At 30.8% G+C, this 13,023-nt stretch overlaps 1 protein-coding gene across 1 annotated transcript in view; it reads left to right on the forward strand.

Annotated features, from left to right (window-relative positions):
* Positions 1–2,163: 2,163 nt before the first annotated feature.
* LOC143232190 (protein turtle homolog B-like) overlaps positions 2,164–13,023 on the forward strand; it is a 195,227-nt gene continuing 184,367 nt past the window's right edge. Inside the window, exon 1 of the mRNA XM_076467322.1 lies at positions 2,164–2,417. The gene's annotated coding sequence lies outside the window, so the exon portion shown is untranslated. The remainder of the gene's footprint in view (positions 2,418–13,023) is intronic.

The raw sequence follows: 13,023 nt of genomic DNA on the forward strand, positions 1-13,023 counted from the left end.
AATGGAAAATCACAAAAAAAAAGCTTGATTACTATAATCACTTTCATTGTTTCCTGTTGTATAAACTTTCTGGTATAGATGGAGATGGATTTAGTGCATTAAAAAGCGTGTGTACGAATGAAGCTAACTAGCACGAATTGTTCGAACGAAAAGTTAAGAAGATTAGTTTGTGATAATGGATTAACTGATTTTCTTTTTTAGTGTTCTTATAGGCCTGGATGACCTGACTGTTACGACACTAGACTCACAATCTGCGCGTAACGTGTTTTAACCCCAACGCTAAATATTATCACCGATCCTTGTGGATATTGTCATGTCAAGTCAATTTTATTATTCGTAGGTAAAGAGTTGGCAGTATAAGCTGTTTGCTGGTTGCATTTACCTGTGATCGGTAACTCAAGAACATCGGAACGGCAAGAGACAGCCATTATAGCTTTGCCATAAATCAAGCAGTTATTTAAATCACTTGATACAATTTTGCAACATAAAAAAATGATTGCTGTACTTATCTGCAAAAGTTTGCCTGCATTTTTCTAGTAGTTATTGCAATAAGAAAATATTTCAAATCTCAAGTGTGATTGTGGTTAAGCCTTTGCACCATAATATGTTTTAAAAAGTGATGAAGGGCCCGGCATGGCCAGATGGTTAAGGCACTCGACTCGTAATTCGATAGTCGCAGGCTCGAGTCCCCGTCACACCAAACGTGCTCTCCATTTCAGCCATTGGGTGTTATAATGTGACTTTCAATCCAACTATTCGATGGTAAAAGAGTAGTCCAAGAGTTAGCTGTGGATGGTGATAACTAGTTGCCTTCCCTCTAGTGCTATACTGTTAAATTAGGACGGCTAGTGCAGATAGTCCTCGTGTAGCTATGCGCGAAATTCAAAACAAACAAACCGAACAAAGAGTGATGAAAACCATAATGCTCCTACACTTATTTGTATTCATATTTCTATTTTTAAAATGGCAATTCTTATCTGATGATCTGTTTAATATCTTTTAAATGGTATATTTTGATTTCACTATGAAAAAAGACAAAATTTGCTCAAATCTGAGTTCTTCAGTTTTACTTTTGCCTAATAATTGCTGTCACACTAAAGCAGTATAAGTAAATAATGTGTTCAAAAGTCTGCGTATCTCATTTCAAGTTGCTCAACATTAACTAGATGGTCATTTCAGTACTAGTGTAAGAAACAAAGAAAGTTTCTCAAAATTATCACCTTTTTAATAGCTGTGTCCACGCAATAGAGAAAATATGATAATTATAGGTCACTTTCTTGGTCAAGTGGCTCAACAGAGCATATTATAGCTAGAAATAGCATATATATCCATTAATCGTAAACTATGTTACGGCGGGTTATTGAACCTCTCTGAGAAATTGTACGTTCATTTAAATTACTATTTCGATATTAATACTCTACCAGGAGTCATAAGTTAAAATAAACTGAAATAAAGGAAACTGGTATATTCCTAATAGTTTCAGTTTTCGTGTAGATACAACGTATAATGATAAATTTGTATAAAATTTAAATAAATGATTACCAACAGCACAATTAACAAGATAGATTTCTATTAAGATATACATATTAGCAAAACTCCAGATATACAATGTAAGTGTACGTTAACTATTATATTTTTGCTATAATAGTTAGATATTAAATTAACTATGTTGAGCATTCGTCTTTATAATAGGATTTTATTATTGAAATTTATTAAATTTGCTTATTTATAGGGTCTTTATACCAGTAAAATAAAGTATTTGTTATACTATACCTTGGTAAAAATGTTCTACATCTTATTAATATACATCAATTAATTTTTTTTTTGATTCTTACTTAAATGCTGTAATAAACAACCCAGATAAAAAGCAGTTATATATAGATGCCCTTTCTACATTGCAATTCGCCAACACATCCCTGGAAAATACGAATATTTTAAATTACAGGAAAATAAACAAAACACTTAAAACTCCATTTTTTTATATAGAAAAACAAACTATAATTAAAATAGCTTCCTTATTTTAATATAATATCTGCGTCTTTTATCTAAAATATACGCCCTCTGTACGATGGGCGGTCTTAACATAGATTGATCGAAATACAGGATACATAAAGTGTTCCCGTGGTGCTATATAGACAGTTCAGAGCATGTGTACATCGGTAACTCTCTTTGAACAAGTAAGACTCCATTACCTATAAAATGTATGCAGAACTGTAGTTCTCTCAATAGTTAATATGCTGGGATCGTTTACAAGAATTTTTTTAATTTAGTTAATGACTGGTTATCTTATGAGCAATGTATACAATACGACACTGTTTATAACTCTTCGCGATTCTTACTAAACGAAATCGTAAACATGGATCTTCGCTCGACTACAGAGAGAATTTGAAATTGTTTTCTGTTTTTATCCTTAAAAGGTATGATAGAATAGTTTATTATGCATCTCCTTTATCTTAGGTTTTCCTCCAATCATAAAGCATTTTTATTATTTGCTATTCAATTTTCAAAGATTTTTTTTTCGTTTTAATCAGAGGAAAGTTGTTCCCTTTCACATCAAAAAGCAAACCTACAATTCAAAACTTAATGAAGCTGACTAAGTTTGTTGCTTCTATACTGAATAGTGAGGAATAATCAAGATTATTCTTTAATCATCAGCATTGTACTTTCTACATCTGACTCGGTGATTTTGAAACTTATGGAAACCAATAGTTATTCATACATCATTGATGGATGATCGTCAACAAAAAGTGTTGCATGGAGTGTTATGTTGAACAAGCATTATAAACTTATTGAAACAACCCAGTACCTGTGAGTTCGACGTCTCTGTGATCATAGAAACGACCTTTATTTTAGTTGTTTATCATATCAACATTAACAAACAAACTGACTCAGCATCATTAAACCGTAAAATGTAGGTTTACTTTGGAAACACCTATGTATTTTTAATAGGGAGAGTAAGTAACTGATGAAATAATACATTCTAATATCTATAAGAAGAACCGTAGGAAAAATATATTTACTTAGCTACATGGATTGTCAGTTTGATTTTTTGTTTCACATTAAGCACATAGTAGCTTGCTTTGATCGCAGATTAATTCTGGTGTGAGATAGTTTGACCAAACACCATATATTTTAAGTACATTATTTATGGCTACTTAGTTAATTACACTTTATATTCAAAACCTTTTTGACCATTGTAACTAAGCGCAGTCACACTTTATGGAAACAAGTGAAAGGGAATATCTAGGTGTTTAACATTTTTTATCGTAAAAGTTCATCAACGTTACTTATGCTTCTAAAACAATGACAACAAAATAATCTTATCATTGTTAATTAAATCATTTCTCTTTAATGAATATCGCTAATGAACCCTTCTTATTAAACTTTTTCCAGGTTTATCATTACGAAACAATCAATAACATAATATTTTTTTCATGTCTATCTGTAGCTTTCTTATTGTTCTTACTTTAGAATTAGCTGCTGAGATAATGAACATGTTTTGCATTTCCGCAGCTGTGCAAATGTATTCTAGAACTAGTCCTCAAGTAAATTTATCGTATATTACAAAGTTGGGAATTCAACTATGCGAAGATGCAAAATTTCGTTCTGTAGTATGTGAGAGTACGAAAGAAAGAATAAACTATTAAAATTCTTAATTTAAAAGTTCTAGTCTGACAATTTTATTGCGCGTAATTCATTTTATTTGGTTATAAAAGTTAATACGTTTTGTATTTCTATGTAACTGTTTTTACGCAGCTTAATATTTGTATCAATTTGTATTTATACAGAAATATTTGTACACTGCATCATTATAACTACCACTTTTTATGAAGAAAATTAAGAATTATATCTCTAGCAAAGATTAAAGGAATAAACTATATCATCTATTCGTTATGTGAATCGTCAATAACAAAAACACATTATGTTGTACTTATATATTTTACTCTCACATACCTAACAGTTCCATGAGAAGAAAAAAAACTCAACTTGTAGTTCATTTTACATAATTCAAACTGCAAAAAATATTACCAACTAGGACGAAAGATGGCACTAGCAAAATATTATACATATTGTGTATGGGCAAGCTGTAACGATGTCTTTTTATCCCTAAAAAAATCATGTCTTAGAGCTTTTCTAGCTTAAGCTCCAAATATGTTTAAATCATGTAAGAGTGAATTATTATAACCACGATGCTTCAGAAATATTGTATTAACTGTGACAAGAATCAAAGATTGTCTTTTTTTTCAAATATAAAATAGCTTGTTATATTACTGTTGTAATACAGTAAAGAATTATTTAAGTGAAAATTAATGGATTTGCTAAATTTTAATCATTATCAAAAATAACAAACAAAATATAGCGTTTTTACAAATATGAAATTATGTATCTATCCATGTAAAGACTAAAATGTCAATCTGTTTGTCCATTATCTAACTATTCATAGGTCGCCAAGCCAATCTAAACTAAATTTTATAAGATGACCGTCTGGAACAAGGGACACGTTAATGGATGTCACAACTCCTCCATTCCTATTATTAATGTTAGTGAGCGTTCATTATCTTTGATGTAAAATAATGCTAGCTACATTAAATATACAGCGTCATGTTCTTACACTAAACAAACAAACAAAGAAATATTAATTTTATGATTCCCCAACTGCACAGCGGTGAGTCTTGGGGCTTAGAATGCTAAAATTAGGGACTCAATTCCTCTCGGCGGATATAGTATAAAGCTCGATATGGCTTTGCTCTAAGAAAACACACACATACACGTATATACTAAATTTTCTATAACACAAGATGCACACACAGTGTGGGGAGGGTACATAAACGTCTTATATATCTCAAAGAGCGCAATAGCACTCTCTATGATGGAATGCAATTGAAAAAACGTGACCGCCTCTATTGCAGTAATACAAATACGATAACAGCCACCACAACGTCGATACGAAAATCCGTTTCTTGAGTCATATCAACTTAATTCTTTGACCTGTAACCTTACAACTTCATCCCATAAGACACTTTTGCAGCCAATGACCGTCAATTAATTAATAACGTGAAACAATGTGCAAGGACATTAAGATCTGGGTGTTAAAAGCAGGTAATATAAAATTCCCATAACGTCACTACTTTGGCCACTACCTCTTGTTTTAAAGTCACTATGGCCGTCATACAGTGTTCACTATATTTTAAGTATATACCGCAGAGTTCTTAAAGCTTGTACAAAACGATTGATGAAGAAATAATGAATAATGTAATAATTTATAATGTTCTAAATAACTTGTGTGAAAGTTAGGATTGTTGTAAAATGTACTATAGCATACACCTTACAATTTTTTTTTAAGTTCATAACCTGTGCAAAGGATGGGTACCTCAGCTTGTACGCAATAATCTTGATTGTAACCACGCTTTTGAATAGTATTATTTTAGGTGAGAAAAAAAGAAAAAGCAGGTTTAAAATTTTCGTGTCTTCTGATTTAAAACGCAAAAATCAGGGATTCAATTCCCCTCGGTGAACCAGGTAACCCTATATGGATTTCCTTTAAGATTAACACACTCATGTAAATATATGAATCGTTATCGTTTGTTTTTTTTCTAAATCTGATGGATTTTTTGTGCAACTTTTTTCTGGAAGGAAAATAAATTACAGTACTGTAATAAATTTATTCATTATTATGTTAATATTTATGTAAACGTTTTTGGTTTTGTATGTTTGTGTTATAGAGACCATAAACATTACAAATTATTACCCAAACGCATTTTTAATGTGATAGTCAATGATATAATCTAAATATTAGTTTTCGTAATATTCTCTTTAATTTATTTCTTGTTAAGCACAATGAGTTACCGTCCTGTGTCAACCACGACGAGCGGAAAGCCGGAATTCAGTTATTATTTGTCATCAAGTTTGTCGCTGAGCCACTAAAAATCTCCAATGTCTTTAAAGCATCTAAATACATTATACAAAATAATAAATTATGATCCACACAAAATTTAAGAGTAATTTATGATCTACTAGTTAAGATGTTTTATATCGTCTGCAGAAAAAATAAAATCGAATACATACTTATCATATAGAATTGATTTTTAGTTCGTCTAATAAGAGAATGCAACGCACTGTTTATTGGAATATATTGAACTGCTCATTTTTCAGAAGTTTAAATAAAGACACATTGTAAAACCAAATATGTCGTGGTTAAGTAACTACTTATGAATTTAATGGATTGTGACACAAATCCAAAACATACCATTTTCATAAATTTCTATTATATTGATTGTGACTAAACGTAAATAAACCAATATTTGAAACATATTCTTAACTGTATGAAATTGGTACTTTGGATAATGTGAAATAAATTACACATTGTTTTAAAATATTCTATTTATTTTAATTGAAATAATGCTCAACTAAACTGTAAATTTGAGAAATTGTCGTACTTTATTAAATATTGATAGGATATATGATTATGCTAGTAAGCGGTTAAGAAATTCCACAGTTATTGTTGTGTGCCAGTTATGAAGTATTGTGAAACGGAAAGATGGTTATAGTGAGGACTACAATTCGTATAATGAGTGTATGATTCATTTAAAATGTATAAGGAATTAGCACAGTTAAATGTTCATAAATAGTAATAAAACTTCAAAGAAATGCATTATAGAGTCCATGACGTAATTCTTTAGTCACTAATCAGTTGCCCAATTTGTTACTCCAACAAAATAATGATCCCCGTTGCAATATATATATCATTCATGCTTACTTTTTAAAATTCAATATCAGTGTAAAAATATCTTCGATCATCTAAAAGGAATATTATTAAAATATAGATATAGCTTTCCAGTGTTTGTCAACTGATTAAAAAATAAGTACAAAATGTAACTGAGGCTCGTCGGGACCAACTGATTCCATGTAACAAAGAAGACGCTCATTAAAACCTGTCTCTGTGATTGTACGTTTGAAAATTTTCTGGTGAGAATAGTCTTAATAAACTATGGAAAATACACTTATAAGCAAAAAACATACTTAAAAACAAAGTTATATCAGCAGTATAATATAGTTCGATTCTTAGCCCAAATTTCCAAAACGTATTTAAGTTTGGGTTTCTTTTCTTTTTAATGGAATGTAACAGAAAATCTAAGGCTTATGAAAATAACATGCAACTATAATAACATATTATATATCAAACAGTTCTCGCTTAAATGTGGTAATTTCACTTAATACCAAGACCCATTACATAATGAAATATCTCAGAATGAAATCGTTTACATCTAATTACTGGTCATTCAAAATCTTGTGCAGATTCGGTTAAAGTCATGAAAATGAGTAAATTTAACTACTTATTATTTCACTAAAGTTAGTGTTATGAGGAACAAAAACAAATGTATTATTTATGACAGAATTATTTACTTAAAAGTCTTCACATGAGATCTAGTATTTGGTATCTGTAGTATTAAACTTCCAACTGTCTTTAGATAAATATCATGGAAAGTGGCATCTACTCATAATAAGGAAAAAATGGCTTTCACATACGTCGAAACGTCTAAAGCAGTAAGAACTGTTTTAGGTTTAAAATGTTACTAAACTATTAAAAATAATAGAAACTATTAAGTAGTACCTCATTAAAAAAGTATTTTTAATTCCATTAGGCAGCAAATATCAAGATTATATACTTATTCTTTCTTCAAATATAGAATGTATCGATAACGTTTCTTAAGCCTTTTTCAGGGAGATAATAGACCTTAATTCTTAAATGCTTTAAGAAAGGTTTATCATGAATGATCACTTCCAACTAAGAGCACTTCAGAGGCTCTACTAATGGCCTTGCTCCCACACTCACCACAGCTTTCAGTTACAAACTAACATTTAAAAGTACGAATATTCATTCACTGGACCAGTTTAACGAGCACGTATAATTGAATTATAATAGAAAGAAAAAACGGTGTATTAGCGATTTACTACAATGAACAGAAAATTTGCGGGCAACCCAACTTGAGATATGTGTTTTATCACATAATCAATTTTATTCGAGACAAATATTAAAAAGTTCCGTTTCTAAAATAAAATTTAATCATATTTATTTTTCGTAAAACGTAAATTCAGTTCTGCTTATATCATGCAGGTAATATTTTCAAAATATAAATGTTTGGTTCATACTAAATTAATTAACTTAATTATAAATTAGTAGCTTCTTGGAATAAACTATTTCATTTTCAGACTCGTGCGTTCCGCCTAAGAAAGCAAACATTTCATAATAAGTAGAAATTATGAATACATATAACAAGTGTAGATACAAGTAGAACTAAAATTTGTGACAAAAGTAAATTTAACGGGGATGTTTGTTTTCTATATTTTTCTTAACTATATTTTCAGAAAAAATATAAAATAAAATTCCATATCTGTCTTTTGTCTATCTAAAGTAACTGTTCAATTTACGATGTTCTGGTATTGTATGAAAAATCTTTTAGACAGTGAGTGATTTATTATTACCTACAGTAAATATATAAAACTATTGTTGACATGATCATGTACATAAACGCACTGATTGGTGAGTACAATAGAGAATTATAAAAATGCTACTTGCTTCTTGGTTAACTTTGATCAAAGCTAAGCAATCGTAATTTTATTATGATTACAAAGCAGATATTTCAGGTTATTCTACTTTGCTTATTCAAGATAATGACGAATTACAGACAAAAATATGCCGTAAAACCACAGTTCAGTTTGACTAATATTTTACAACGTGGGACTGCTGTGCAGTGAACGGATTATGGTAAGACGTTCTCCCTCCTCTTACTTCACGCCCATGATGTATATATCGGCTATAGGCTTCAACTGCAAGGTATGTCGCTCTACCAAAGTAGTACTCAGGATATTTACCATCATTGTCATAGCATGTCACAAGCCGAAAACATTGAAATAATGATTTAAGTTATGTAATTCAGTTTCTTCATTTAGTATTTATGTTAAAAGTTCATTTCTTGGGTTAGATTTGAACCATTTTACTCAATTTTGAGGGTCCGTTTTATATACCCATATAGATAAAACAACCTTTAATCATAGACGATTTTTAAATATATATTTGTTTGTTTGTTTTCGAATTTCGCGCAAAGCTACACGAAGATTATCTGCACTAGCCGTTCCTAATTTAGCAATGTAAGACTACAGGGAAGGTAGCTAGTCGTCACCACCCACCGCCAGCTCTTGAGCTACTCTTTTACTAATGAATAGTGGGATTGACCGTCATTTATAATGCTCCCAAGGCTAAAAGAGTGAACATGTTTAGTGTAAGAGGGATTCGAATCCGCGACCCTCAGATTACGAGTCGAGCGCCCTAACCACCTAGCATGCTGTTCTTTAAAATCTGAATAAAAAGGTGTATGTTCAATCTTCGTTTGAACTAGCAATGAAATAAAAAAATAATTAAATAAATTTTACACTTTCAATAGCTTTATATTAATTGGTGAAAAATGCATACAATATTAGGGTTGTAATTTCACCTCGTCTTTCCCTAAACCCACTCCATCCACATTGTTTCAGCGAGAAGTTTATTTTTGACAACTTGGTTTCCTAATAGTTCAAAGTCAACATACTTTAAACCGTTTTGTCATTTGTCACATGCCCATCCGAGTAAAATACCTGTGTTGAAAGATTTAATTGGCACATTACATTTGAAAGCTGCTATTGGTATTTACTGTTGGGAAACACTGTACAAAGCAAATAAAGAATGGTTGTATTATACAATATTTTATTTATAACACGATAAATCATACTGTTATAACACAATATTGATCTAACCTGAAATGCAAATTAACATGAATCGAGCCTATATTTGTATATTTGTTAGAAGTTGGTTTATATCTCTATAGTTCATAATATTTTACTTTAATATAAAAGATAGTTCACAAACAATTACTACATACTGGTTCGATTCTAATTCTTTAACCCAGAGTGCCTGAAATATCCACAGTCAATCCTCTTAAAAACACTGTTTCAATTAAAGGTATACTAACAGTCTGGAATCATTTGATGGGATACGAAACGTGTCACAAAAGTTTCCTTGCATTTTCAATGGTATTGAAGTCTGAAAGAATGTACAGCGAAATTTATTTAGTCAACTGCCCTTCTCCAAATAATTTGTCAACCATTACAACTCTTTAGACTAAAATGAAGGCCAATTATACTGGTGTACAGAAGTGCATGGATTTTCAGAAACTAGTCTTTATTCTATTTTGCGTTATTGGAACTATTTCTAACCACATATTATGAGAACAAGATTGGATCTGTCTTGTGGCTTTTGTTTTTGAAATGAGCATTCACTTGTTATTGGATGTAAAGCGAAACGTGAGTCGTATATGAAGAAAGATTTTCCACAGGTTGTGAGCCCACTGTGTGTGTTATTGGCAGTGTTGTAAACAAGCTGTTTTTATTCGCTTTGTTGTAAATGAAATGCACTTCACTTGACTTATGAAATGTAGGTCCACCTTATGAAGTTAATTTTTAACCATCATGATATGGTGTCCAATTGCGTCTGTAATTATATGATTAATTTTGCAAGATGTGGTAAACTAAAACCTATCGAATAGTCTTCTATCTGTGTTTTGAATAATAGTCTGTCTTTTCCAAATGTCTGAGTATTATTAGTATCGATGGTATTTCATATTCTGCTAATAACATTTTGTGACACTTGTAACAAGTGTGGCACATTCTTATTTGATTGACTGTCCTCTATTTCCCAGACGGTGTCCCACACGGATGATACAACCAAATGTCTTTTTAGCGGAATAGCCGTAATTAAATGATACTGCGGAGCACTTTAAGTTATAATATCTCTTCAAAATGTATATTGTGTATGCGTGCATAGCCTAAGGAGAATGATCAACTTTTGGCACTTCATGTCATATAATTGATAATCAGACGCTTGACTTGTATAACAATGAAGAGAGTGGAAAGCTATTTTAGAATACTATATTTGTCTATGATACTACAAATTATAATTATTTGTTAACTTGGTGTTGAAGTATATAATCAATAATATTTACTCTTTCAGGTTAATAGTAATAAGTATTTCCAGGTCATTCTTTCCTTCCTTACATATACGTCAAATAACTTCTATAATTACTACTTAAGGCAATTTGTCAAATTTTAGAACATGTTTGGCTAGCTAAATAAATTTCAGTAATTTATGTTGCAAAAGCAAGTATCCTAGAGAAAGAAAATGAAAATTTAGATTAGATTACTTTGCGATATTAAACTATTAAAATATCCATTTTTTCATTGTTTCATTCACTTTTTATTTACACATAAGTCACAACAGTGAAATTCTTCTTGATATTATATACAAGTATATAATGTTTATCGGATAAACTGTAAAAGGTTTGATCAATTCATAAATTAATACGTTACATTGTGTTTATGCTCTTTAAACACAAATATATAGTCATTGTTATTCTGCCAAAGCACTAATAAGATAAATGGTATTTTAACTATATCAATGGTAAATGATGGAAACCATATTGACTGTAGATGACTGATTAGGAATGTAATAGGTAAATGATTCAGTTTGATTTCTTCTACCGATTTTTTGGCTTCATGAGTGTGGTTTAGTTGAAGAAACATACGAATACCTCTTTTCAATTTAGCATAAATAATCTAAATTAAGTACATGTACTTTCTCAGTAAAACTATTTCCTGAAGAGTGATCTTTTAAGTCGCGAAGCTGATAGAAATAAAATTAATTAAAAAGGGAAAAGTATAATATTTCACACAATGAAAGGATTAATTACACCTTTTTACATTTTATTGTATTCAACTTAACTCACAACTCAAATATCGCTCTTAGCATAATAAGGGAAACAATAGACTGCTGCGTCCCTTGTGGTTCAGAGGTAGGAGTGAAAGCTTATAACACTGAAAACTGTGCTCCAGTACTAATGGCAGATATAGCTCAAATAATCCACTGTGTAGCTGTTGTTATATATATATACACAATACCACGACTTTATAAATAAACACTCAAGATGGACACTTTTTTCTTTCTTTGTTTGGGCTGGATAAAATGGACCTGTAATAGTATCTCGCTCCTGCTTTGAAATTTCATATGAAACTGATTATTTTCTTGAGACTTCTAGTATAATTTTCTATTGTAATATTTTTAGTTAAAACATCGCTTACAGAGCTGTACCTAATTTAGCAGTTAAAGACCAAAGGGAAGGCGGCTAACTAGTCACTGCAACCCACCACCAACTCTTAGGTTATTCTTTTACCAACGAATAATGAAATTGACCGTAACATAATAACGACCTCAACGCTGAAAGGCCGAGCATGTTTAATGGAACAAGGATTCGAATCCGTTATCTTCAAATTCTGAGTCAAAAGCCCCAAACACTTGAACATCCTGGTTCATAATCTATTGAACAGGACTTTTTGCGGATATAGTTAGTTAATACTGCATTTTAACTCTGTTGTTTGATCTTGTTGAAAACATAAATAAATCAAAAACAATAATTAACAATGAAATGTTGTTTTTTTAGAAATGTGTTTCATATGCGCAGAAGCAACATCTACAACATCATTTTCTATTTAAAATAAATAACATTATGTAGCATGTAAATAAGATAAATCTTTTAGTATGTAGCTGTAATTACATAAATTACAATTTCAAAATAAACAATGAGCATATATAGCGGTTTCACAAACTACAGTTTTTCGTCTGCCACTGATAATAGTAGCAGAATGATTCTGGTTTAGGGTTATTATTCTGCACCTTAGTTTCTGCTACATGAAGTTCTGAAGCAATGCATCAAGATTAATGTTGTATTCTGCCTTGCTGCTTTCCAAGGTCCATTAGTCGTTTGCAAATTACGACTTATTTGTTTAACTTAGTGACATATAAAACCAAAAGTGTTGCCTACGAATGATATAGTATGATTTTTTTTTTTTACTTGGAGCTATAGCAAGAATTAGCATGTTGAACTGAACGTGGGTCTGAAACATTGTTTTTATGGAGTCGTACTTTACTAGCATCTA

This window comes from Tachypleus tridentatus, chromosome 11 (genome assembly GCF_004210375.1).
Source record: "Tachypleus tridentatus isolate NWPU-2018 chromosome 11, ASM421037v1, whole genome shotgun sequence".
Taxonomy (NCBI): domain Eukaryota; kingdom Metazoa; phylum Arthropoda; class Merostomata; order Xiphosura; family Limulidae; genus Tachypleus; species Tachypleus tridentatus.